Source organism: Vombatus ursinus, unplaced genomic scaffold, assembly GCF_900497805.2.
Source record: "Vombatus ursinus unplaced genomic scaffold, bare-nosed wombat genome assembly UNPS02014779.1, whole genome shotgun sequence".
NCBI classification, from domain to species: domain Eukaryota; kingdom Metazoa; phylum Chordata; class Mammalia; order Diprotodontia; family Vombatidae; genus Vombatus; species Vombatus ursinus.
The window spans coordinates 43,840,974-43,864,261 of NW_020954557.1; the positions used below are offsets into that span (position 1 = coordinate 43,840,974).

Sequence of the window (23,288 nt, forward strand, 5' to 3'; positions counted from 1 at the left end):
GAACTTACTTTTCTGTTATTCCTACATTTTGCTAATATTGTGAAAAACCTCCCATTTCTTCACCAATAAATGCTTTATATGTGCTTCTTTAAATGGTGATCATAAACACTGATACAAATGCTATAATTTAGAGCAAGTTGTGTTACAGAAGAAGCATAAAATGCTAAGAAAATTAGAGGAGACTAATCAACCAAATCATTATTACTGTTCCTATACTTTGCTGTCAAGAAGCAATAGCAGCATAGGCTAGTGATTAAAGGCTTTATTTAATTCATGAGTTTTCAGTTCCATCCCCAGGAGATATTTAAAGTGCTCCTTAAATATTTGCAAAGGGCCACAGGATCTGAGCATTCTTTATAGAATAATTTTTGAATTGGCTACCAAAGGTGCATGCAGCTCTCTCAGAATCATCTGAAATATCTTGACTCAGGTGAAATGAGACTAATAAAAAAAGACTAAGTTTGGTTTCTCCTTACAAGAAACAAACATGATTTCTAAGTGTAAAATTAACAACCCCAGTGCACTCCATAGAATCAGGTGACGTGGTTGGTGGTGCACACAAGATCCATCATAGCCTGACAGTATTCTTTCTCTGAAACTTCCCTGCTTTCATCTCAACGTGAATTAAAATTACATGGAGAATTTTAAGCTTAACATGAGAACACCAAAAAAGAGGCATTGTTGTGTTAATTTCCTCTTCTGAAATGAGCCAACAAACAGAGCTATTTTTGTCTCTGAGCTTCTCTTGCACAGGGATTATAATGGCCATTTTATGTCTGTATTACCTTGCAGCTCTTTACACACTTTGTAATTTCCTTCAAATGATGACTGAATGCACACAACTTAGCTTTGCCACAGGTGGGACTCAACATCAGCCCTATAAAATACCTGAACAGTATACTAAAATAAACATACACATTTACATATACATATATACACACATATATGCAAGTATGTGTATATAACATGCTATCTAACAGAGTACAACAGAATAGAATAAAATATAGTATAAAATATTACTGTATCATACACAGACCCAGAAGAAAATAAAATATCATTTAATCACAAGGATATCTACATAGAGTAGCTAGGTAACACAGTGGTTAGAGAATGGGACCTGGAGTCAAGAAGACTTAAGATCAAACCCAGCCTCAAGACGCTTATTAGCTGTGTGATCCTGGGCAAGTCACTTAATCCTGTTTACCTCACTTTCTGCATCTGTAGAATGAGCTGGAGAAGGAATTGGCGAACATTCCAATATCGTTGCCAAGAAAAGTCCATGAAGTCAGACACAACTGAACAACTGAACAACAACATATGTATGTAACATAGGCTATCTAACAGAATAGAATACAATATAGTATAATATATGACCATTTACACAGATTCAGAAAATATACCAATTAATCAATATATATATGCTATATGTAATATATATCACCTAAAATAATACAGTAGAATGCAATACAATGTAGTAGAAAATAATATAATACAACATACAAATCCAGAAGAAAACTATATCAAGCAACAAGTATTTATTAAACATCTATGGCATTCCAGACTATCCTTCATCTTGGAAAATGATGCTACTGATGGTCATTATTAACTGTGTGTGTTGAATTGAAAATGATAAAACATAGTTTAATGTCATACTTGGGATACAGAGACAATGTCCTTCCTCTTGCAAATAGGATGGCCAGAACTCTGTTGGCAAAACTTAACAAGGTCATACTTTTACCCCAGTGTTTAAAATTGTACATAGTCACCTTTATTGGCCATTTATGTCTTTCTCTTGCCTAATCTAAGATACAAATTCTTCAATGAAAAAAATGGATGGTGGAATGGCACGATGGAGCGCTGGACTTAACACCAGAAGACTTGGTCTGAGCACTTATAATTAGGGTGGAAGCCAATTGAGTTCTGCCCTCAGGACACCATAAAGAGAAACGACAGCCACCAAGTCACAACTCTCAAAGTCTTTCACTATGTGGCGCAGCCACTCCCAGGGTCCCATTCCCCTTGAGCCCTCTCCTAGACCCACCTCCCTACCTCCAACCCTTACAGGAAAGGCAGATGAGATGGATCATAGATAGAGAATTGTTAAACATCCTAGATGCCTTCTTGGGTTATAACTCTAAGATGACCTCAGTGGCCATTTAGTCCAACTCCATTATTTTACAAATATGGAAACTGAGACTCTAAGAGGTTTAATGAATTGTTCGGGGTCAAACAGCTAGTAGTTGTCTGAGATAAGATTCAAATACAGGTGTTCCTGACTTCAGGACTAGTGCTTCATCCACTAAACTCTCTCTCCAGTACCAACTGCATCCACAATCAGACAATCCTTTGCATCACTACTTTTTCCTCCCCTTCCCCTATTGGGCTGTTTTCTCCTCCTCTCCCATCCTTTGTTTTTGCCCCATGTGAAAGAATTCTTGGTTGTGGCTATCATTTCCAAGTCCTAAGTTTGTCACCAACTAGTTATGTAGCTGTAGCCAAATAATGTCAGCAATTTGGTCTCAGATTCTTACAAGTTGTGTGACTCTGGGCGAGTCACTAAACCTCTGTTTGCCTCAGCTTCCTTTTCTGTAAAATGGGGATAATGACAGCACTACCTCCCAAGATTTTTGTGAGGATCTGATGAGACAATAATTGAAAAGTGCTTAGATCAGTGCCTAGAACTTAGTAAGTGCTGTGCAAATGTTAGTAATGATGATGATAATGATGATGATGATGACAGAGACAAAGAAGCAGAGAATATCAAATGGTGCTTTTTTTTTTTGGTTGATTACTCGTGTCCAACTTTTCATGATCACATTTGAGGTTTTCTTGGCAAAGACACTGGAGTGGTTTGCCATTTCCTTCTCCAGCTCATTTTACAGATGAGGAAACTGAGGCAAACAGGGTTAAGTGACTTGCCCAGTGTCACACAGATAATAAGTTTCTGAGACTGGATTTGAACTCCAGTTTTTCTGACTCCAGGCCCAGTACTCTATCTACTGTGTATGAAACCTAGAATTCAGCTAACATCGTCTCCCAGACAGGACAACGTTATCGGAATCTAAAAGCCAGATGTCCCAGAAGAATTTTAGTCAAGGAAGAGAGAGGAAAGATTAATACCTAGTTCTTTTCTATTTATTTGTAGGATTAGAGTTCGTGGTTAAGAGTTTTGTACCTTATGAACTTTTCTCTCCATCATTTCAATTTTGTTATGTTTCTCTATAGGGCTTGGTTGTAATGATAATAATAAAAGTAAATAAAATATAAAAGTAAAATAAGCAAAAGTAAATAAAAAATAAAAGTAAAATAAAAGCTCAACACCTAAAGAAGTTTTGAGTGATGCTTTGGGGAAGCGGGGCATGAAGAAAGGGAAATGCTCGCATCCTCACCTATGGGCAAAGCTAAATGACAAGGCACCAGGTATTGTTCCAAGAGGGATTCTAAATATGATGCAGTCAGAGTCTGAGGGTTCAGATACACAATTAATTTACTAAAAATGTACTTCATGATTTCCTGAGTAGTTCTGAGAAAAATGAAAGCAGCCTATAGTGAGATTCCTGAAGATACTGTAAGGTCTCAGTCCATAGAGCCAACCTCATGTGTTGCTAGTCCAAAGGGCCCATAGCTGAATTTTTGTTCAAGCCACTGGACTGTGAAATTAGCTCAAACTACCCCACATCTGTTTCACAGTGCCCTGGCTCATGATAACCCTAGGTAGGGTGAGCTAATACAGCCTGCCAGGTCTGCATCCTAGCCTACAACACAAACCCAAGAGGTGATGGCAATGAGAATGTGAAGAGGGTACAAGTGAGCCAAATGGTGAAAAGAATATGGGGAAAAGAATAGTGAGTTTTCAAGGGACAAATGGCACCACACACAACACTAACAAAAAGAAGTTCCAACCATCTGAGAACACTTTAGAAACACTTAATTACATGTAACTAATATGCTCATCCAAAAACACTCATCTATTTATCAAAGCAAATTCCTTAAAGACCTCTTTACTAGACAATACTAAATGTAGTAATGACCTAGTAATGTAGGTAATGACCTAGCTAAAGTTAAAATATCTTGTATCACATCCTATATCATGAAAGCCACAAAATGAAGATTCAAGTTTATTCCTTTTTAAAAATTTAATATTTTATTTTCTCCCATTACATATAAAAACAATTTTAACAGTCTTTTTTTTTGGTCAAATTTTAAGTTTCAAATTCTTTCTCTCCTTCCCTCCCCTCCCCACCTCACTGAGAAGGCAAGCAATTTGACATAGGTTATACATGTACAGTCACGCAAAATGTAATTCCATGTAAGTCATATCAAGTTTATTTCTTTATCTAGCTGCTTCTGATGCTAGAGAGAAAAAGAACAGAAAACAAATCTTGAAGTTTTTAAAGACTTAATGCTCACAAGTTAAGACTGACTTTCCAACACATATTTTGTAGTGGAATTTCTTGAAGGAGATGGAAGAGTGGTTGGCTCCTAACCCCTCAACTCTAGCAGTGGATGATGTAGGGGGGGTTTTCTTTTGTTTTTTAGCATTTTGTTTTTTTGAGAAACAATTTCCAAACTCATCTGATAATTGTCATTTCCAGTGTATCTTACATTAAAAGTTAAAGGACTTCCTGATGTGGTAATTTAGTCTGAGATTTCAAGGAATACAGAAAAAAATCTAATTCTCAGTTGAACTAAAGACAGAGTTTATTGATAGTATACAGTTAATTTAATGGACACCCTCCCTCATCTAAGAAGAGTATAAGAAGATGTACATATGCTAGGCTGCCACCTACTAGGTGTCCATTTTCGTCTGGCTCATCAAAATGAAACCACACATGTAATTGCTCTACGTAGACATAGCCCAATCTCTGTTAAGGGTTGTGTATTTTTACAATGAGGCAGACAAAGGAACCTAGAGCCACTTACAATTACATTAATCTTAAGGCAAGAAAATCCCAGGCACCTCTAAGTTAACCAATAATTAATAAACTGAAATCATGAGGTTAGTGTTAATCATCAGTCTCTCTAGCAATCCTTCTTTACATTTCCTCTCCTCCCCTCCCTTCTTCTAGATTTGGCTAACTATCAAGCAATCAACCACCAAGCATTTAGTAAGGTCCTACTATGTGCCAGACACTGTGGTAGGTGCTAGGAATACAAAGATAACAATTAAACCCCAATCTTAAGGCAAGAACCATTCTATATCGCTGAGCAGGAAAGAGTTAGCTTCTTTCCTATCCCACCACTTCCAAGACATCACTTGAATTTTTCCTTCCTGCCTTGTAGTCAGCACCACCCCTCACTAATTCCTCTAGCTGTTAGCAGGCCTCAAAGGTCCCTCTGGTGTATGATTTCCACATCTGAGATCTGACAGTTATTCAACCTTCTTAGACTAGATCTACTATAATCTGAGGTCTCTAAAAGGACTGATTTTTATAGTCTGACTTTTGTCTACCCGGGAATGTATCCTCCATTTATAGTAATGTTGCTATGGAACTAATTACCCCTTGCAATATATTTTGAGCTACATTCATTTTTTTTGGTGGCACCAATTAACAGTGTTAGGTAGAGTATGCCAATGTGTACCTTCAACAGAGAATGGGAAAAGAGACGAACATATTAGCATGTACCACAATGGAGTCATCTGCCATGACTTTTTAGTCTAATGTTTCACCAAAGTATTACGCAGAAAACAATGCAAATGACACAGTAACATTTTGAACAAGTGTGTTATGTTCACTTCTATAGGAGAGCATTTAAGTCAATTAAGAATGTTAAGTCAAACAAATTATCATAAATTGCCTGTAAGCTTTAATTAAATATGATCTCTGCTAAAGAGGAAAATACTAGCAATGATATTAATGGTGAAGATGAGAAAATTATAAAACATTTGAATTGGAAGGGACCTTAGAGATCTTCTAGTCCAAGCTCCTTCACTGAGCAGTCAAGAGAAATGAGGTTCAAAAGAAGTAGAATAGCATGCCCCAGATGACACAACTAGTTAGCAGCATACATCAATGAAAACAGAAGTTCCTGGCCTCCAGCCCTATGCTTTTTCTACTACACCATATCAGAAAACAGTAAAAGTCAAAACACGTAAAAGAAATTATGGAAGCAAGCATTTATTAAGTGCTTACTATGTGTTGGGGACTGTGCTGAGCACTTTACAAATATTATCTCATTTGATCCCCACAAAAACCTTGAGAATTATATGCAATTATTTTCTTCATTTTACAATTGAGGAAACTGAGGCAGACAGAGGATAAATGACTTGCCCAGGGTCACACAGCTAGTAAGTATCTGAGGTAGGATTTGAAGTCAGGCCTTCCTGACTCCAAGCCCAGCACTCTATCCGATGTACCATGTAGCTGCCTCCAAAAGAAAAGTATATACCTATAATCACTTTTATTCATAATTTATTATTCATAATAGCATTATTTTAATTATGCTTAGTACCTTCAAGGATAGCAAAAATAACAAACATTAAAGGATAAGTATAGTTATTATTGGTAATAATAATCCCTGTTTAAATAGCACTTTAAGGTTTATGAACTTTATAATAGACCTTCCTCACAACAGTCCTATGAGATAGGTAAAGTATCTATATCCCACTTTTTATAGAAGGAAATAGTCTCAATGAAGTTAAGTGACTTGTCCAGGGTAACATAGCTAAAAAAAAATGTCAGAACTCCTCAAGAACAGGTCCTTCTAACATCAATTTCAATGATCTTTCATTTTTCCAACTTATTTTTGATTGATGTAACAAGGATCAACTGTCACTGGCCCACTCATAAAATATGAGTTCAAGGTAAAGTATTAACTGATTATGAATTTATAAAATTTATGAAGAATGCCTTGAGATATATGAAAACATACTAGAACTAACCCAAGCCCAAGATAATTCCTCTCTTACTGGAGTCAGAACCTTTCCTTATGATAAAGAAAGGAAAAACAACAGGATGTGTCTTGGCCCAAGACCCCACAATAATTCAGATGAAGGATCAGCAAGTCATTATGGGTCCCAGACAATGTCTGGGTTGGTGCCCACTCCAAGATCCATGAAATACGTGGACATGAAATGTGTAATGAAACCATGTTCCTAGTGAATCACCATTGACCTAAGGGAAATGAGGGGAGGAAAGACCACTTAAAAAAAAATCTGCAAGATAATCAGGGCTGAAATAACTGTCAGGTTTAAAACAGGACCCCACTAAAGCAAAATATCTCCATTTACTTTGTGCCAAATAATAGAAACATAAAAAAACCTTTAGGCATCTAATCCCTAGAACTACCTATGACCACAGATTTCTTTCTCTCTTCTTAAGTACCCTTGTAAATAATTCTAAAGGAAACCTGAAAAAAATCCAGATTAACAGGTAAGGCCTCTTCTACCCATCCATCAGATCTCAGAATTACTACCTGTTTTTTCCTCCACATGTGGCTAGCCATTCTTGTACGGCCTCCCATCTCCTTCCTCTTCTGCTTTCAAACTGGCACCCACACAGAGATTACACTGAGTCCTGTCACCTTGTTTACACTTCTGGCTTCCTGGCTGGGCAGGCTGACCCAGGGCGGGGGAGCCAAGGTAAGAGCTAAAAGAATGGACCAGGGTGGTAGCCGGTGATCACAGGGCAAGCCCTGAATCACACAGGCTGGAGAAGCTACTCCGGGTCATCTACCTCTGGTATCCAGTTCTACTCACCTGGACATGAAGAGTTAATTTCCCTGAAAAACCCACTCTTTGGGGGACTCCAGGAATAATAACGAAAATGCTGATGAGAATGAATTTCCTCCGATGTGCCTTTGTTCCACAGAACTCAAAGAACCTTATATATCATCTTTCTGCCTTTGCCCCTTCTCTGGTTTCACTTCTATATTACCACTAACTCTGCAAATGGAAGAGGGGGCACAGAAGAGCTCAAGAGGCCTGAAGACTCTGACATGCCCCCAAATCTATGGTTTACTTCTTAATCAATCCAGCAAAGGTCCCAGAGAAGATGGAAGGTTGGAAGCTGTTGGAGGCCTACTTTGGAGGAGAGAAAACAGACTTTTCTCAAAGATGTCTTACAAATGATGAGGTTGCGGAAAAAATATTCAGACAATTCTAATGGGTAGGGAATGGTGTCATGGTCCCAGCAGGAATTATTTTAATCAGTGGTAAGTGTTGGAGACCCAAAATAGCCAAGTTTCTTTTGCTTTCTCCTTACTTATTCTGCTTACCACCACCAGCAGCAGCAGCCTCAGGGGGTCAGAATTCTCCTATCTCCACTGCCAGTGTTTACAGTGTTCTGGGTAGTGGTGGGGCAAGGAATAGGGAGCTATAGGTGGTGATCTGTGCCATGTGGTGAAAAGGAAGGGGAGAAACCCCTCTTCTACCTCTTTCAATCTTGGCTGTGTGAAGCAACTTCCCCATGCACCAGAGAATCACTGTTGCCCTCATGAGAGGTACTACGGGGGGAAGAGGAATGAGGATTTGTGGTTATATTGAGTCTAAGCCACACAAAGATAAATCTTTGGAAAGGGCTTGTGGAGCAGTTTTTAGAAGAGAATTTGAGATATGTGGAGGACTTTAGAGATAACTAATTTATCCACCTAATTTTACAGACTAGCCAATTCCACAAAACGTTTCACAATCTAATGCCAAGGGATCTGGATTCAAATTCCACCTTTGCTACTTGCTACCTGCCCCAGGCAAGTCACTAGGGGCTTTAGTTTTTTCATCTGTAAAATGAGAGGTGTGGACTAGAACTTTAAGGTCCCTTTCAGTTCTAAATCTATGATTGTATGACCCCTGTCCACACATTGTAGGGCAATGGTTAAGTTATAACTGGCCCCTTTTTACTTGTAAAGAAAGTAGAATAAAATAGATAATGGCAACTGTCACCGGAATTAAAACAAGTCAATTCAATGCACATTTATTAATTACTCCTAATTTAAAAAAAATAATAAATAGCTGACATTTATATAGCCCTTTGAGGTTTACAAAAGCTTAAGCTTTTGGTAACAGAGGCCCTGGTAATAGAGATGAAAAACAGCAGTCAGCTCTCAAGGGGCTTAAAATCTAATTGATGGAGGTAAAACATAGATAAAGACTTGAAATATAACCCAAATCTCTTAACTCCAAATTCAAGGCCATTTCCACACAGGGACTGAGCCTCCCCAAAAGGGGAGGTAAAAAAAAATAGGTAAAAAAAATTCTTTCTCAGAAATATTTTTTACATTTTTTTCCCACTGCAGAGTCTATTCTACAGTTTCATTAGCAGCAGCAAAGTTAGTAACCATCAGTCACCTAAAGTGATGTACTGTCCTCCACAGAGCACACAAAAACCTCACTCCAATCTATCTTTCCATACATATTATACATTTCTCTCCACAGATTCCGCAGTCCCTCACTCTAGGAGAGGTTTTCTTGCTATTTGTCACACGCAGCCTTCCATCTGCTCTCTTCATTTCTTTACACAGGCTGTCCCTTAGGTATGGAATGAATTCCCTCCTAATTCCATCTCTTAAAATCCCTAGCTTTTGTCATAGCTTAATGCCACCTTCTCCACAGAGCCTGTCCTGACACCACTTCCCTCCCTCCAGTGACATCCCCCATTGAAATTATCTTTATTTTTATGTTCTTAAATCTGTATGAGTTGTCTACCCTTAGAGAATGTGAGTTCCTTGAGGGTGGGTAATCTTTGTTTTTTATTTTTGCATCGCCAGTGCTTAGCACAATGCCTGGCACATAGTAGAACCTTAGTAAGTAAATGTTCGCTTGCTGGCTTGATAGGTGCAACACAAGTGTTAACTCCTTATCTGTACCCTTTACCAGAGTGACAGATCCCCAACATAATTCTTTAAAAAATGGTTTCAGTTCCTGGCTTAATCTTTCTCCTTTGGAGTTGTCTGGTGTTATTCACCACAACATGCGCAGGTGCATGCCTTAGATTGTTTGCTCATCTCATCAGGCATTGCTCATCAAGGCTTCTCCTGCCCTCCTAAAGCATAGGAGGATGTGGTTCCTCCCCTCATATATTCAATTGCAGCACATTGCAAAACTTGATGCTCCATCAGGACAATTATTGGTTCATAAAGTGCAATGACTCCCAATCCCCACATTACCTGAAGCAATCCCACCACATAATAAAATAATTTCCATGTGACACCTACATAAAATCCCTCAGATTGCCAGTTAAAAGATTATTATCAACAAGCATTCCTGGAATACTTCATAGCTGCAACACCAGTTTCATTAGTAAAAATATTTGAAAGATCTGTGATGTGTAGTCAGCCTGGGGAAGTGAAGATTCCAAAAAGACTCTGACTTAGTGACTAGATCAGTCCAAGAGCACAAAGAAGTTAGATTGTGAAATCATTAAGAGCAGGAACTGTTTTTTGCCTTTCTTTGTATTCCCAGAACTTAGGACAGTATCTGGCACATAGTAGTATTATTACATAGTAGTAGTGTGTGTACACACACACACACACACACACACACGTGTATTTTAGTCCATTAGACTGTGAGCTCGTTGAGAGCCAATCTTGTCTTAACATTTTATTCTATCCCTCTGAGCTTAGCACAGTGTCTGGCACATAGTAGATGCTCCATAAGCATTTGTTAACTGACTAAGTAATGATAGTTGCTCAAAGTTACCTATGTAGTAAGTGTTAGAGGAAGAAGCTGAAGCTTGACATTCCTGACACCAACCCCAGAACTCTATTTTACTACTCTTTCTTTATTTTCACTAGATATTTCTAACATGACAAAAAACCTAAAAGGTTACTTCACATTCCTTTCATCCTCTTTCTGAAAGAGAAGCAAAGGTATTGCTAAATTCAGGAAGTTGCCCAGGCATCCACACTAAGTTAGGGACTGAATCAAAACACTGTCTACTGTCCTTCAGGCAGTTAGATAGAGCACCAGGCCTGGAGCCAGGAAGATTCCTCTTCATGAGTTCAAATCTGGCCTCAGACACTTACTAGCTGTGTGTTCCTAGGCAAGTCACTTAACCCTGTTTGCCTCAGTTTCCTCATCAGCAAAAATGAGCTGGAGAAAGAAATGGCAAACCACTCTACTCTCTTTGCCAAGAAAACCCCAAATAGGGTCATGAAGAGTCAGACGTGACTGAAATTACTAAATAACAACACCACTGTCCCCTGATACCTGACAACTCTCATAAACCAAGATGAAAAACTTTTGCTTCCCTAAGGAACACAACAAATTAACAAATTAACATTTCATTCAATATTTCATTCAAGAATATTCCTGGTTCAAAGAACAAGTTTCTATTTGTAAAAAATTTGGAGAACAAACGTGAAATGTCAAATGCCTGAAAGTGGAGTCCACATAAGAAATACATCTCTACGGTCAGAAACAAATCACAGGGAAATATCTGTGGCTGGGTTTTTAATTGTGCATTTTGTTTTTTAGATGCTGGATAATTTTCTGACCATTAAGGACAATCATGGTTCAACTTCACAATAAAAGTAATTGAATTGCATGCTTGAGAGGATCCAACTGATTCACAATGGGGTGCATGGGAGGAGAGAGGGAAATGAGAAGCTCAGAGGAATTCAGAAGTAATTTTCTCTCCATGAAAAACAGAGCTAGCCTTAGGAGTTGAAGAACTATGGATGAAAGAATGCTGTCATTTTCTGAAGGACCATACTTCGCATCTGTGCCTCTAGCAATTAAGAAAATAGAAAGAAAGCATAAAGACAATCAACCAAAACCCACTCAATCCCAGGGTGGAAGTTTGAGATGGGACTTCCAAGACAAGGCAGAGCAGGGCCATGATACTGTGTCACAGTGGGTTTGACTGTCCTCTCCTCGGGACACTACAAAGTATGAGGATAGAAAGGAGAGTGCATAGACTACCTCTAATGAAGGAAGTGCTTAGGATGGATTGTTGGCCTGCTATGTAAAATGAAAGGGAAACACCTGCCAGAGACAAGACAGCCAACTGCGTAAGCCCAGAAAATAGCCCGCTTTAGCAAGAATTTGTGCTTGGTCTATATGGCGGCGAAAGAGAGAGAAAGAAGTGTAACCATTTGTGGAGTGGGAGAAAGCACAGGTAGAAGGTGCACAGAATTCTGGAAACTGCCCCAAGAGGATTCATTGATCAGTGATTACTGTTTTCAGATTTATGCATTGTCGCACTTGTGAGTTCACCTGGCTCCTCCCTGACTCTACCCTCAAACCTGAACACTGAGAAACCTAGGTAAATCAGAGTCAGTTCTTCAAGAATATACCAGCACTGTTCCCCTCTGTCAATTTATTTTAAGTTTATTCTTATTTTATCCTCAAATGGATGTGCCAGTGAAATCCATTGGCGTTATAACTTAGAAATCCTGACTCCTTCTCAGGCAGTCCCTCAGGGGCATCTTTATCTGTAACGTGGTCATAAGAAGACTCACTAACCTTCCTACCTACCTCACCTGGATGTTGGAAAGGCAAAATAATCTGAAAGCCCTTCGAAAACAGTTAAGTTACTATGCAAATGTAAAATATTCCAAAAATCAATATGCATATATTCTGTTATATAGTGGTTAGTTATAGATTTGGAGTAAGAAATATCTGAGTTCTTATCCCACTTCCTACACTCACTATGTGGACAAATCCCAAACTCAGCCTCCCCATCTGTCAAATGGGAATAATAATAGTACCTGTCTCAGAAGGTTGTTTTTAGGATCAGATGTGATAATACATGTGCTTTTAAACCTTAAAGCTCTATATGCCAGATACTATTATTATTATTATTATTATTCCTTCTTTCTATATTTTCAATGGACTTCAGGTAGAAACAGTACTGGGATTAGCTACTATCTTGCTATATTAAATATTCTATGAAATAGATATATTAAATATTCTATGAACTGATGTGCAGATGGATAAAATAACTGCTTATAGTTCAATAAAAGTTTTAGGATACAATTTATAATTATTAAAGTACTAGGCTAATCTGATTTTTAGTATTATTATTGTTATTATTGACTTACAGGAGGGACTCCATAAACACTGTACAGGAAAGTGTTGCTTCTTAACCTGCCAAGGATTTCCACTAATTTAGAAGACTAAATCTCAAAAAGTCTACACAGGGTAGTCCAGAATCAAAGCCCAAGGTATTGTTAGACTCATAGATTATAAACTAGAGCAAAACTAAATACAAGGAGAATGGAAATCAAAGCTAGGGGCTTCTAGGTCATCAACAGGAAGGGTCAGCCTAGGAGATGGAAGCATGGGCTTGCCCTGTATACTAGCCAGCAGCTGATCACTAGAAGGTTTCACACTGGCCTTAATCTCCATCTGGGCATGCCCTGCATCACCGTTGGCTGAGCTTCTGTGCTTACATCACTGGGGAGTGTATGCCCTACGTAGAGAATCCTATTGATCTCCTTAAAATAGAGATCATATTCTCTACTTCACTCAAAATTTTAATAGAAACTTTGACTCCTCCTTCTTTGACATGACTTATGTTCAATCAGTTACTAAGTCTTGTCCTCCTTCATGATATCTCAGAATTGTTCTTTCCAATCTATTTCTGATACAACCCTTCAATATGGGCCCTATAAATGCATGCCTTCAATATATGGCAATGATCTCACTGCTTTTAATCTCTCCTTTCTGTGCATCAACATTCTCCTGAGGCATCACTTTTTATCCTCTCACTCTACTTTTCAATACTTCCAAAGGCTCTTATTGCTTACAGTGTAAACCACTTCAGTCTGATATACCATGACTTGTTTTAATTCACCTTTGTTTTCTAAGCTCCCACTACTCTCCTACATAAATTCATTGGCTCCAATCAAACTGACCTAACCCTTGGCTCAAAGAGCCATTATATGGGACCTCTCCTCATTTATGGCAATTACTTAATGTCCTCTGCCTATATGAAGGATGAATAGAGTTGTTGACGGTGGGAGAAGAGGGAAATCTGGGCATCTTCCAGCTTCCAACTTTTAGAGAGAAGATGGCTATTCCAACCTCTTTCCAGGCTGCTGAAATGAAAGAAAGACACTGGAGATAAGCTTTCTTAGCTTAACTCAAAAAAAAAAATGCAGGACAACAGTGGAGACAATAACATAGTTTCAAAAGTAAGCTAAAGGCATAATTCACAATAATTAAAATCCCTCTCACCTCAAGGAGAAAAGATAACCAAAAGAATGAGAGATAGGACATGATAGGATAATAGCTTTAGATCTAGAAGGGACCTTTGAGGTCATCAAGTCCTTTTAATGGAAGGAAAATAAAACCTTAAGATACCTCTTTGACCAAAGTCAGAAAGGTATTAAGTAGTAAAACCAGGATTTGAATCCAGGTCCAGCAGTCACCCAATTTATTTGGCTTTACTTGGCTTCCACCCCTCAGAAAACCCCCCCACACACACATAACAGACACTTAATAAATGCTCGTTTCCTTCCTTCATTGGTACTGGTATTCTTTTGACCAGTTTAGACTACAACCCTTCCATGCCTTCTCATTTGTAGCAATTCTTGTCCCCATCTTTCTGCAAATCTCTATGTAAAGGTCTTTCCCAACATGCTAGAGTCAGACCTTTTTCAAACTAGTTGCATATTTCATGGATACAAACATGGTACTCAAGGTACTCTTCTTTCATCTTTCACTCCCCTACATCATGACCAGCCCATCTCTTTCTTCTGACATACATGTGCATGATGATGTCTTTTATACTATTTCTCACACACAAGACATCATAGGTTACATGCTGCTGCCCATCTATATCTATAATACCAAAGTCCTTTGGGTCACTCTGAATTATCGCATTTCCATGACTTTGCAACTATATAATCTCCAGTGGGGGAGGGGGGAGGTTGGGGGTGGGAACTGGTGTCTAAAAGAGGAGTTTTTTGGTAGAGAAGATGAACCAGCTTGGGAATAATCAAAAGTGCTATGCAGTTTCCCAAGCCTGATTCAGTCCAGCCTCCTTTTGTTTAACTGTTATTATTACAGGCAAAGAAAGGTCTTGAGTTTGTCCTTGTCACTTTGTCCTGGACACATGATTTCCTCAGATCAAGCTGACCAAGGAAAAGATATGGTCTCTTCTTTCTTTTTTGGCTGTAAATCAAATATCCAATATCAGAATCAAATTACATTCTCACTGCATCTTCCTTTCATCTGCTACTTGGAAAAGGGGGGAAAATGGGAAGTCATATAGTTCTGAAGGATAAACTAGGACTAGGAAATGCCAAGTGATCTTGTATTTCCATAACACATTGCAGTGCTCTAAGCCTGTCCTTCTTACAATGTACACTGAAGTTGAAATAAAGAAAAGAATTTTGAAAAGGATCAAAATTCTTCCTATCTTAGTGCTGGCAGAGGAATCAGTGATTCCAAACTGCCGGCTCTGCTGGAGTGGCTCTCCAACAGGGCACCTGTTGTAGGAAAATGAAGCCTAACAGCATGGATTGTTAAACTAAGAACTGTAGCCCTCATCATATGAGGCTGTTCCTTCCATAAGTGCCTCTTTCTTGATTTTTCACCTCAGTTGATAAATTTCTGCCAGATGGAACACAGGACCTGGAATTAACTAAATGCCTGGATTCAGTTTTTCCATTCACGGCCATGAGACAAGAGATGCACTTTCATATTAACTCTTTGTCATAAAGTTATTTTTATTCCTGTTAATAGTAATAACAATAAAAATAATAGCTCACATTTATATAATGTTTTAAACTTTGCAGAACACTTTACATATATTGCATAAATTGATCCTCACAATAACCCTATGAGGTAGGTGCAGTTATTATTCCCATTCTATAAATATGGAAACTAAGGCTGAGAAAGGATAAATGATTTACCCAGGCCCTTTTCTGTCTATATTTCTACTATAAAGAAATTAAGAGATTGAGGTCTATGACAAAATATAACAAACTACTAAACCTACCCTAGAAAGGTTTTTATTGCCCTATATACTCTGTTATCTTCCAAATACCTTGTACTTCTTCCAAAATATTCTCTGTTATACATAGTACATACAGTATCTTTTAAAAATATTTTTATAAGCTTAATAATAATTTCAACACGGTTGCATTGACAAACACAATGCTAACATAATAAAAACCACAATAAAACAATAAACTGTATGCTACTTAAAAAGTTGATCTACATAAGTTTTAACTTTTTTTGTATTCTATCATCTTCTGACTGATTTTTTCCAACTGCATACTCACTAAATTTTTGCTAGTATTTTTCTATATATCATTGTACTGAGCATGCATGCTATCTTGATTCTGTTGGGGGGTTTTTGTGTTTTGTTTTGTTTTGTTTTGTTTTGCTTGCTATTACTTTACATAAGTTGTAATATCTTTATCTCGGTTAAAGAATGTGACAATCCTCAGCCCTTTACCCTGAAGTTCATTCTTAAGATACTTCTTAACTGCCAAAAATCATTTAAATTAAAATGACAAGAAGCACCATGTTGTTTAGGTATTGCAATGAGAAATTTGGTAAACATGATTTCTTTAATCTAACATTTTATCACTAAAGTGAAAGATGCTGCCACACAGCCATGAGCTATTTTCAGCTTTCCCTTTATTTCCTGACTTTACCTAGATGGGATGTATGCTAAGAGCTGATTTGTCATCTATCCCATCAAAATAATTATGGCCTGAGTGGTCTCTATGTCACATCCTGAAGTCTCTGCAAATTACTCATCATTTGGCTGAAAAGCAGGAAGTGCTTCTTTTGGGGGAGGAAGCCAGAAAGGAATAAACGCCTTAGGACAAGACCATTCTTACCCAAGCAGTGTTATTCTTGTCCACCAGGCAACACCCAAACAAAAGCAAATATAATCACATCTGATAGGAAGAACAGAGCTTTAAGTATGCACCATCTCACACCTGTGTTACTCAAATGAGGATAAATGCACAGCATTCAATCTTGGACACTTAATAATAAAATCATAGTTCATGCCCATATCTGTAGTGTCTCCTTTCTAGGAATACCTGGCTTTGACTGACTTCTAAAATATCTGAGTCAGCTAACATGTTAGCAACAAAGGCAATCAGGAAACATGACATGCACATATTTATCACAGAATGTATAAGGATATAAATGGGACTTGGACCCATGTCTGTTAGCCAGGTAAAAACTCATAGCTTCGATAGAGAAGTTTTCACAAAATAAGTGGAGTTGGAGCCTCTCCAACCATGCTCCTTCGTACCTCTTGCTTCCCATTGGAGTCTCATCTCGTCTGTATCCACTGGCCCAACTCATTTTTCACAGTTTATTCAGGTTGCTACAATTTTCCCCTAGCCTATCTCAAGACAAGAAACTCAGAGTCTGGCCCAAACATCAAAATCTGCTGCTGCCCTACAAACATCACTCTTGAACGTTCCTCCACCAAGTCCTCTTGGTGCAAGGGGAAACTATCTCCTCTGCCCACTACAAGTGATACATAATACTACAGAGATGTAAGAAATAACCCTGTCCCAGACTGCCCCATCACGAGTATCACTTTTGGTGGTTCAAAAAACATCATCAAATTACTAAAGTCACATCTTCCAAAGTTTCACTCCAGGCTATATCACAGCTTGAACTCTTATCAGCCTTTCCAGCACTTTGTTTGAGAGTGACAATTCTAGGCACACTTCAATAATTCAAAAATCTATGATTTCAAAGAGAAAGCGGTGTTTACTAACTTTTCATGTATAACTTCAAAATGCTTTCCAGAACAGTTGTACTCATTCACAGATCCATCAACAGTATATCACAATTAACCCAGCTATATCACTTCTAGGTTTATATACCAAAGAAGAAAAGGTACTATGTGAACAAAAATACCTGGAAACTAAGATATTGTTCAAAAAATGAGAAATGGCTGGATAAGTTGTGATATATGGATGTGAAGTAATATCATTGTACCATAAGAAATGAGGAAATAAATGATTTTTAAAAGACATGGAAAGATTGATACGAGATGATGCAGAGTGAAGTAAGCAGAAACAGAATCATTTATACTTTGATATCAATACTATAAAAATGAACAATTGAAGACTTTTATAAACTGATGAACAATGAAATGAATAGAACCAGGAGAAAAATTTATACAACTTTGTTATACAACAAAGTTATAAACTACTTTGAAAGCTGAAAGCTATGATCAAGAAAAGGACCATACATGATTCTGGAAGACCAATGATGAAATATGTCATCCATTATAAAGAGGTGATAGATTTAGGTGTAAAATGAGGCATATATATTTTTGTTTACAGCCATTAAGGAATTTGTTTTGCTTAACTATGCATATTTGTTACCAAAAAAAATCGCTTTTTTTCTTTTCTCTTCTTTTTCAATGGTGGGAGGGGAGTGGAAGGTAGAGAAAATAAAGAGATTTCTGTTAATTTATTTCAAACAGAGAAGTAGGGAGGGTACCTTAGATATGAAATGTTGCATGAATTTTCAGACAAGGTAACTATATTACTAATGTTACTTAACTGTTTTATTTAGTTACAAGAAAGACCTCTCACACAGTAAGAGTAATCTGTAAATATCTGTAAAGTAAAAACAAAGCACACCAATAAAGGCGGAAGAAAAAAAAAGGAAAGATGAATCCATGATTGCAGGAGTGTAGGTAAGCTAGGTAGGGTCCCTCTATGCCTTAAGAAATGTTCTCCAGAAGTTGCTATGGCTCAAATATGCATTACCCAGCAGCCAAATGATGATAAACTTCTTTTTCGAGGTACAAATAGGAGTGTCTGTATAAGTGTATGCATGTACATGTGTAATTATAATATAAAATACAATGATATAATGCAATGTAATATAATATGGCATCATGTGTGTATAAACATCTAAATAATATATAATCATATAGCAGTACTAGCTAGCATTTACATAGCACTTTTAGGTTTGCAAAGTTCTATCCACATGTTACTTTCATCTGGTCCTCTTAATATCCCTGTGTATATATAAAAATATAGAACTTCATCTGTATATAAATAAAGCTATTAGTAAAATATATGTTGCCAAGATGATTTTGCATATGTTGCCAAATTACATTTACTAAATTAAGAAATCATATTTCATTATTTCATACCTTCACTTGATATCTTTTATGGGATTGAAAAATTACTCCCTCAGAATAAGTCAGTGGTTTAGATTGATCTCACCAGGTATATTAGAGTTCAGTGAGAGAGTCAGAAAAATCTCTTCATTCAACATCAAGGAGAGTTATTGGGAAGAAAGGCAGTCTCCACCTTTCTCTTTCTCTGCCTCTACCTCTACTTGTGGCTCTCTTCCTCTCCCCAATATTCTGAAACCATATCCAAAAATTAGAGAGAGAACTTGAAATAGTTTTTCTCTACCTTCTCCTGTTTCTGATATAATTTGTTTCATCATGGAGAAATTGGTTATGGTAATTAAAGAATTCAGTCACCATAAAATTACATATTACCAAAGACTTTTAGATAAAGAAAATGAAAAAAATAATTCATTTGCATATAAATACATTCTGAGGGTAAAATCTATAGGGTAAGAGAGGTATTCACAAGATGGAAGACGTTTCCTAGCTAGCTTAGTATCTCACTTCCTATCCTTATACTTTCACACTCTAAAAGACCTAAGATTTCATCTGAATGATTAGTCTTCTTACTGACAAAGACTGCAATACTTCCAAACCTCATCAAGTATTCTTTGTGAGCTTCCATGGCCAAAAATATTCATCACCTTGTAATGAAATATGTGATAATGTGTCTCTCCAAACTTAACTAAGCAAATCCTAACAACAGGCACACAATCTATTCCCCAGATCATATTAGAAGCTTTTTAGGCTTAGTAGAATCTTCTTGAACTTGTATTCCACCAGAATTGCCTTTGAACATTCAAGGTCAGCTGCAGATGATAATGAGACATTGGAGGATTTTATACCATGGTACTTAGCAGGTCCACATTCATATTTTAAATTTCTAATTCTGTTATATTTTATGGAAGCAAGCAGTTCCTATTGATCTTTGACTACCTTAAAGACTGGCTGCCACTCCTCCCCTCCATCATTCATTCACCAGTAGATGAAGCTTTTTCTTTATTCAGTGTTTTTAGTCTCCTGGGAAGACCAGATCCCAGTTACTCTGACACAGTGGTATATAATGTTGTTACTTGGGTCATATGGCCAAGGCTCTTCAATTTCAGTCCAACCAGATGGTCACACTAAAAGCGTCTAATGTATAGCGAGAACAAGACAGAAGGGGCTAGACTAACAATACCCCAATCTGTCCAAGAAAAATAACCCATACCACAACCAAAAAAATTAAAAACATATCTTTTCCTTTAGAATCCTCTGACTGATAGGTATGGATTATTGTAGCAATAGATCTCTGGAAGGCAACTTAGAGAACAGAAAATTGGAGGCTCAAAGTTGTGATATATGACTTTGATTATATAACCTTAGATACAAGGTCCCATGGATGGTAAAGTCAGGATTTGAAAACAGGTCTTATGAGGCTTAGTCCAGAACTCCAGCATTTAGCATAGTGCCTGGCACACAGCAAGCACTTGATAAATTCGTGTTGACTAATGAAACTAAAAATCTTTCCACTGTACCATGTTGCCCTGCAACTAACTGATCACGGAATACTCTTTACTCATCATGGGCATTTCCTATCATAGCATCTTCATTACAGCAAGTATATAAATGGAAATGTATTCCTGTGGAAACTTTCCAAGAGAAACCGAACAGGCCACCCACCCTCTAAAGTATGCCTTTGCTTTTACAGTTATGAAGTCTCATTTAAGTACTAACTTCCCAAATTTGAAAGTGGACATAGAAGGGAAGAGAGAAAAGAAAAATGGAGCACAGAATTTGAATGCTGAAAGGAACCTAGTCCATAACACTTTTTTTTAATCTTGATAACTATACTTTAACAAAATTGGTTTTCTTTGTGAGCCTATGTATTTTATTTTGTTCATTTAAAAATATTATTCTGAGAAGCGTCCCACACAGCCTTACTGGACTGCCAAATGAGTCCATGTTATAAAAAACATTAAGAATTCCTGATCTAATCTTTCAGGATTCCAGAAAATGCCTCTTTTAAGATCATCAAACTAAATGTACAACAAACAATCATCCCAAACTTCTCACTTTTTATATTCCATCAGTGCCCATATTTCATTTAACTATATTGACAAATAACTTCAGTCAAATCATTAGCACTTCCATGTGGCTGAGAGCATCCAGCACTCAAGAATGGAACAAATGAGCTCCCAAAAGCCAGCAGCAGAGAAGAAGGCAGTACTTGAACGACTAAATGCATTTTAAAGAAATACAGACCATGTTTACAAATAGTTTCTGCTCCTGCTTTCTGTTTCTGCCTTGGGTTGACATTAACCCTAATTTTACAGACCTGGAATCATAGCCAGCTGAGAGAAATTAAGGAAAAATAATACTGTGGGTCAACAGAATACCTTTCCCAACCCAATTTTATGAGCTCAATTCATAACAGCTGCACTGTCAACATAACGATTTAATTTCTCCAGGGCCATGGACAGAAGGTGACACATATCATCAGGGATGCTTGCACCGATAGGTACAAATACAGCAACACAGGAAATGTGAAATGTATGTGGAGCAAAAGTAATTCCATACACCATGAGAATATGTTTATGGACAACACTGAGTCAATAAATGAAAAGACTCTATGTCTGCCAAAACTCCATATAGCAAACGTTCATTTGTATATTCTCTCTGTTCATTTATCAACCAATGTCCATGTACATTACTATATTTAAAGGAGTTTATTAGGGAGCAAGCATCTAATGAATAGTAATTCAAACTAGTTTTGCTAGGAGGACTATCAACGTGTGAAAAAATTTCTATTTAAACCTTAGTTTTCGGTAACGTTCTAAGATTATAATCACCTAATAGTAGGAGGATCAGGACTCTGACTTTGAGTCAGGAAGTACTGGGCTCAAATCCCATCTATACACTTACTAGCTGTGTGACCCTGGACAAGTCATTTAACCTCTTTTTTGCCTGTTTCCTCATCTGCAAAATCGGGTTGATAAAGCACTAACTTCACAGAATGGTTGTGAGGATCAAATGAGATAATGCTGAACACTGCTTTGCAAACCTTAATGCATTATATGGGGAATAAGGGAACTGGACCTGGGATTTTACTGATATAGGGAACTCCCAGGTGAGGAAATTCCTTCTGTCAATGAAACTTCTACAGAAAGCCCTTCTGTATCCCCTTTACTTCTAGGACCTTCCCATTGATGATTCCCAATTTATCCTGTGTATAGCTTGTTTGTACATAGTTGATTTACATATTGACTCCCCCCATTAGATTGTGAGCTCCTGGAGGACAGGGGCTATCTGTTGCCTTCCCTTGTATTCCCAGAGCTTAGCTCAGTGCCTAGCACACAATAAACACTTAATAAATGTCTGTTGACTGTTAGTTGCCTGGAGCACCTAAAGGTTAAGTGATTTGTAGTGGGTCACATTGCCAATATGCTGTTCTCAATTTATGAGGACAGCAGGGCCCATAGAGATGGAGTGGTGTCTAAGGTCAGAGAGATAATAAAAGGTTGAACTAGGGTTTGACCCTAGGTCCTCTGACTAAATCTAGGTCTATTGGGGCTGAATTTCACATATATTACCAGATACGATGGCTATGTTTCTATTTTGTACAAAGAAGTTTGCAAAATTCCTTTTCTTTGTTATAAGGGGAAGTTCTATTAGTGTGTGTTAGGGAAAGGAAATCAACTCTAAACATAAATGCTGGGGCCAATTTGTGGAATGAATGTAGTTGAGCTTTGAGTTAAGAGCTTTGAGCATTAAAAATAATTTTTAAATATTTTTTTTCTTCAGAAAAAGATGCCAGGAGGATACGTCTAAGTTAAACTATGACAGACAGGTCTAGTAATTAGTCGAAGGGCAGTTTCATAAAGTTATAGTTATTTAAAAAAAAAGTATCACTGTCTGAATTTTCAGGTGGGTATTTAAAGACTATTGAGTAGTAATAGAACAGGGCTCTGACAGCATCTCTCAGGGACAAGGGGTTATGCAAGCTTCTTTGACTCACCCCATCAACTTGGAACCAGCCAAGTCTTCTGCATGCCTCAGCATAGCCTCAAGAGGACTCTGTGTTCTGGAAGGTAAGATTGGTGGAGTGCCAACTCTGAAAGGACTGCCAAGCCAGGGGGTATTGAGTCTTGGCTGGCTAATAGATCATATACCTGCCTGCACAGGCCAGCCTAAATTCAAGGAGACTCATTGCCAATCTACCTGTAAGATGATAATTTTTTTGGTAATAGTATCTCTCAAAAGAGGGAAGCTAGGTGGCACAGT

General features: G+C 37.6%; 1 protein-coding gene across 3 annotated transcripts in view; it reads right to left on the reverse strand.

Moving 5' to 3' along the window:
• RAPGEF4 (Rap guanine nucleotide exchange factor 4) overlaps positions 1-23,288 on the reverse strand; it is a 256,826-nt gene that overhangs the window by 225,106 nt on the left and 8,432 nt on the right. Inside the window, exon 1 of one of the 3 annotated variants that reach the window (XM_027866121.1) lies at positions 7,417-7,486. The exons of 1 other annotated variant lie outside the window; for it this stretch is intronic. The gene's annotated coding sequence lies outside the window, so the exon portion shown is untranslated. Of the gene's footprint in view, positions 1-7,416; positions 7,487-23,288 lie in introns of those variants that run through there. One more of the 3 variants, XM_027866124.1, reaches the window with a different exon arrangement.